The sequence below is a fragment of the Gordionus sp. m RMFG-2023 genome, chromosome 4, assembly GCF_954871325.1.
Source record: "Gordionus sp. m RMFG-2023 chromosome 4, tfGorSpeb1-WG-v2, whole genome shotgun sequence".
NCBI classification, from domain to species: domain Eukaryota; kingdom Metazoa; phylum Nematomorpha; class Gordioida; order Chordodea; family Parachordodidae; genus Gordionus; species Gordionus sp. m RMFG-2023.
In genome coordinates, this window is record NC_088778.1 from 29,296,593 (window position 1) to 29,303,019 (window position 6,427).

At 26.7% G+C, this 6,427-nt stretch overlaps 1 non-coding gene across 1 annotated transcript; it reads left to right on the forward strand.

The window, feature by feature from the left end:
- The first annotated feature begins 182 nt into the window (after positions 1-182).
- Positions 183-303, forward strand: LOC135929222 (U5 spliceosomal RNA). Its single transcript, XR_010572529.1, has one exon. It is a non-coding gene; the product is annotated as a U5 spliceosomal RNA (small nuclear RNA).
- Positions 304-6,427: the final 6,124 nt, after the last annotated feature.

The window sequence follows — 6,427 nt, forward strand, 5'->3', positions numbered from 1 at the left end:
ATAATTAGAAATTTCTAAAAAATATCATCCATTTCTTCTTAACCTCTTAAGTATTTTATAAAAGTTTTTAATTAAAAAATTTATAAAAATAATATTTTTATAAACATTTATTTTTATATAAAACTATGACTTCATATTAAAAATTTTTCTTTAAGTGCCTAATATATTTTACATTCTTATTTAGTCTCAGATTCTTCGCAGAACGCATAAATCTTTCGCCTTTTACTAAAGATTTCCGTGCGAAGGATCATAAATGAGTTATTTCATCTATTGAAAATTTTTTTTATCCCTTTTTTAAGGGAAAATTATTTTACAATTAATTTAGAACATTTTAAAGGTATCTAAACTAAACCTATCAAACATCTACCTAATAAAGATACTCAACAGAACGAAATTTTTTTAAATAGATGGTTTGAGAGATATATGAGCATGGAAAATTGTTATTTCACCCGGATATAAAATTACCCAAAGGTATGCATAAAGTATTGCAATGCAAAAAATCTGTGAAAATAGGACATATATAAGATAAGTGTGGTATTATGATAGATTAATTAAATATGATGTCATTCCCACATGATAAATATATAACACCGGAAGCAAATATACCAATTGTATATGGCAATACAATTAAAATATGGTAAAGGTATTTAAACCTACCAAACATCTCAGAACGAAATTTTTTAATTGGATGGTTTGAGAGATATAGGTTTGGTTTTGAGCATGGAAAATTGTTATTTCACCCGGATATAAAATTACCCAAAGGTATGCATAAAGTATTGCAATGCAAAAAATCTGTGAAAATAGGACATATATAAGATAAGTGTGGTATTATGATAGATTAATTAAATATGATGTCATTCCCACATGATAAATATATAACACCGGAAGCAAATATACCAATTGTATATGGCAATACAATTAAAATATGGTAAAGGTATTTAAACCTACCAAACATCTCAGAACGAAATTTTTTTAATTGGATGGTTTGAGAGATATAGGTTTGGTTTTGAGCATGGAAAATTGTTATGTTGCCCGGATATAAAATTACCCAAAGGTATGCATAAAGTATTGCAATGCAAAAAATCTGAGAAAATAGGACATATATAAGATAAGTGTAGTATGATCGATTAATTAAATATGATGTCATTCCCACAGGATAAATATATAACACCGGAAGCAAATATACCAATTGTATATGGCAATACAATTAAAATATGGGGAAATAATATATAAGTTAAAAGTGAAGCTAGTGTCATTATTAAATACACAATAAAAGATGGTAAAGAAAGTAAGATTTTAATAATGAAATTGAATGGACAATCAATTAATTAAGATTAAATGTCATGTTTATCTAATAAAAAGAAATTACATTGTAAATAAATAATTTATGATGAAAATTGCAAATTTTCTTGATCTTCTTTGAGAATGCTCAAATAAGATTTTTGAAAAAATTTCATCTAAAATCCTAAATCTTTTTTTCTAAAAGGTCTTTTTTGAAATTTTTTTTAGAATTTCTTTAATGATATATTACATCAATTTATTTCAATAATAAAATTATGATAATACTACATTTTTATAATTTCAAATAAAATAATAAATACATAAATATAATTAAAATTAAAAATTTTTAAATAATTCCATTTGTTCCTTGAACTCGATGATGATTCCTTTTCAAAATATAAAAGAAAAAATATTAAAACTATTAATACAAATCAATTATGAGGATGACCTAATTCATCAGTTGTCCGTGATAACCCAATAGCTTAGCATGTGATTATAAAAGTTAGTAAAATCATAGAATAAATCCATGTAAGAGCTGAATAATATTCCCAACAATTTTCATCTCTAGAATTGGGGTGGGGGGGGGGGAGGGGATTGATTGTAGGTAAAATTTTCACGAGTTTAATAACATTATGCTCTAATTTTTAAAAAATAATGTATACCATTTTCTGAATCTCCTTAAAAAGATAAACATGATTCTGTATTTATATTTTAAAAATAATGTATAATTATCGAAGGTGCTTAGTGGGCGCGTAGTTTAGTCAAAAAAAAGAAGAAATTAAGTGTTTTTTCAAAATCTCAATAAGTTATAGAAATTTATAAACTTAAATATTACATTTTTTGATTCCTTATAATGAGCCTAATATGATTATGCTTTAATTTTTAATGAATTAAACTTCTTTGATAGGGGCCGTGTATTTTAATCATCTAAAAAATTAATTTTTTAAAATATCACTATGTTACCATTTTTTTTAAAATAAAAAAAAACATATTTTAAACTCATCTTATAAAGCTAAATACGATTCTTTATTAATATAATTTAAATTAAGCTTCTTTGATAGAGGGCGCGTAGTTTCAGGGGGGCGTATTTTAGTCATTTCCTGTTTAGTTCTTCGAGGAGATTCAGAAAATGAGAGTATTCATTTTTTTTTTTAAAAATTCCCCTTTTTTTAAAACCCATATATTTTTTTTATAGTCTTTTTTAATGTCTTCATAGATCATATATATATTATATATTTCTTTTTTTTTATATTTAATTTTTAATATATCCATTTTAATATATATTTTTTAATCCTCTGTAATTTTAATGAAAATCAAAAAATAAAATACAGTTTAATATAAAAAAAAAAAAAAAAAAATTATCGAAATAAAAAATTATTTTGACTATAATACGCGCTCCTAAGCAGGAATACACAGAGTTAACAACGAATTGTCACAGAAAATAGAGGGGATTAAATCTTGTTCATTTGACTCAAAAATTGAGAGAATTAAAAGAAACTTTAGCTCTCAATGACCGTAGCTTTGCTTTTTAGTTTAATAGTTGGATAAGAAAATGTTTACTTGTCAATCAAAAGAAGAAACAATATATCGCAAAAAATTGTAAAGATTGAACACTTACCAAATAGTCAAATATTGCTTTTAGGCGACGGATCTAAGTTTGTAATTGTAACTTGTGAGTATTCATATGGCATGTAAGGCAAATAAAGTATTCCAATCTGAGAGTTTATATTTTAGAATGGATAAATTATTTATAATAATATTTTATACATTTATAAATAATATATTATTAAACAATTGACGCCAACTTGCGGATTGAATATTATTGAATTATAATTTTTCTGGTTTAATATTTCAACCCTGGCTTGGCTCAAATAGTAAAAATAATATACCCGATACCGAAAAAAATTTATTGTATTTTTCCCTATATGCCCGACCCGATATAAAAAATATTTGTCCGCCCAACCCAGCCCTAAATTATTTAAATATAGTTGAATATCAGCGACAAACATCCTATAATGTTTACATCAGGAATCTGTAGTTATTAACTAGAAAAATATGGAAATCGGTTTCTTTTATTTTTGGGTTCACTTTATTTTTTAACAAAATAAATATAATAATTTTTTTCTTACTTGAACTATTTTTATTTCTCCTTCTTTTCTTTTGAACAAAAAAATATTTTTTTCCTCTTTTGAAGGCAACCAAAATAAATTTCTAAAAAAATAGACAATAATAATCAAATGATGAAGAAAATCTGGAAAAACGATAACTGTCTTTTATTTAGTTTTTTTTATCTATATAATATATATATATATATACCGCAAAATAAATATAAATTGATTAATAATAGGATTAATCTAAAAGTAGAAATTTTTATACAAATCCTTTTTATTAATATATTAAAAGAATGACTGCGCAAAAAAATTCAAAAAAATATTCTTCACAAACAAAAAATGACTCTACACTTTACATAAAAAACGATATACATAACACGCCCCCACTAATTGAAAACCAAACTTCACCCTCGCACCCGGCATAATTATCGTTCCTTTATGGTTATTGACTAATTTAAACTGTTGTTAGCTCATCGAGTCTCCTCCCTTTGTGTGCCGCTATTGTCGATTCCTTGTAGAAATCAGGTCATATTTAGACCTGGCTCCACTTATCATTTGCACTATTAACCATTTTGCACCATTAACCCTTATATGGTTGATTCCCTTTTTAATAATATTATCAATCAAACCGGTAATGAGTTAGCATGCCTATAGTTTAACTACCCCCTTTAATTTTCCTCGGATATTTTGAGCACCGTACTAAAATGAATATTTTTCTACCATGAATTTTCGATCAAGTATATACTCCTATTCATACTACCGATCGTAACCTCCTAGGTTCCAAGTTCCATTTCAATTGATCTCGATGCCATACTCCCTCTCTTCCGTCGATGAATATCACTCGATTTAATTTATGGCATGTTTTCCATGATCACCCCAGATTCACACCTTTTTGTACCTCCATATATTCTGCCCACACGGTTTGTCCCAATACAAACTCAGGTTTCTCCACTACCTTCCTCCCCATCTGATGTGGTTCGGCTTTAATAAATCAAATAATATCCTGGTAGGCCGCCCTAAAAACTTCTCTGCTGGAAATTGTTCTTCTCCCTTTCGACTATTGTTGTAGCCACCGCTATCCAAATTTTCCCACCTTCATACTTTGATTTTCTTAACCAGTTCTTGACAATCGACACCATCCTCTCCGCCTGACCATTTGAACTGGGATGATATGGCGGCGCTAAAATGTGCTTGACCTCGGTTTCTACACAAAACATCTTAAACTGTTCACTGATGAAAGCTGGACCTCCGTCAGATACTATCGTTGGAGTTACTCCAAACCTGGCCCATAGATTTTTCATAAATATACAATAAAAGGGGGGTAAACAAAGTATAATTTTATTTTAATTCAATACATCCCATACGAGCTCCTTCTCTTCGGTAAATATGCATTATTTATAATCATGTTTAACTCATTAAAGGATTCAGAAAATTAAAAATGAATTCGAATATATCAAATTAGTTATTATTTGTATTTTTCCCCATTATTTATTCTTTTTTTATATTTTATTATTATTGTAAAAAAAATTTTTGAAAAAAAATTTAAGTTTTCTTTTAGCACGAAAACTAGAAACGCATATCCCTAAAAGATACAAGTATTTATAATTATATATATGTTGTATAATATGAGTTTTTTTTATTTATTATTGTAAAAATTTAATACATGTTGAGTTATTTTAATGAAATTTTTTTGTAACCTACTCGTATTTTTTTGACTTTGAAAAAAAGAGACTCATCCTTTCAGTTTTTTTATATATATTTTGAAAAAGAAATTTTATAAAAATTATTATAATTTTTTTTTGGTTCTTGTTTAAAAGGAAAATAAAATTTGAAATTTTAATAAAAATTTTACTCTTGAATTTTAAAAATTTGTGATATATTACAAAATCGATAACGCAAAATATATTAATATTTGAGAGAAGTAATTCAGTAAACTGGAATAACGTAAAAGAAATATATATATAAAAGATTTTTGAAATATAGTGTTGTTAAATCACTAAATCGAATCCTCTAAGTCTAATCGACTGAAGACAAATCGACTAAGTCAAAAACAGAGCCAAGTTTTGGGTCGTAAAAATAGACCCAGACTCATTCGGATTATGGCATATTTTCTCAATATTTCGGGCCGGACCGGAGTTGAAAAATTAGGGCTGAAAATACAAAATTCAATAATATTCAATCCACAAGTTGGCGTTAATTGTTTTATAATACCTTATTTATAAATATTTAAAATATTAATATAAATAATTTATCATTCTAAAATACAAACTCTCAGGATGGAATACTTTATTTGCCTTGCATGCCTATGAATACTCACAAGTTCCAATTACAAACTTAGATCCGTCGTAAAGGTTCAATCTTTGCATTTTTTTGCGATATACTTGTTTCTTCTTTTGATTAACTGTAAACATTTTTTTAAACTTAAAAGTACACCTACGGTTATTAAGTTGCAAAGATAGTTAAAGTTTTTTTTGTTGTTTCTCTCAATTTTTGAGATAAATGAACAAGATTTAATCTCCTTACGCGCCCTTACGTGTTCTCCATCAAAAAAGCATAATTTATAAAAAAATGAAGGCAGAATCCAATGACATATATAATACCTAGACCGACGATTCATTCATTAAAAGTGTACATAATGCAAAATCAGCTAGAGACGCCATCTTGGTTACACTAATCATTATTAAAATTTTAAACGAGACCCTAATTTATTCCTATATCTGATGTAAACTTTATTAAAGAATTACCGGATTATCGAGATGATAAGGAAGCAAAGTTATCAATTTAATAGTAGTTTTTAACATGAGAATAATTACTATATGTGTTACCAAAATGGCGGGTCCAGCTGATTTGCTTTTAACGACGCTTAAAAATGCATTTTAATGAATGAATCGTCAGTCTAGGTATTATATATGTCATTGGCAGAATCATATATAGTTTATTAAAAGCAATAAATAAAATGTTAATATTATATCTTAAAACTTTTTATAACTTAATGAGCTTTTGAAAAAAACACATTTTTTGACTAAACTACGGGC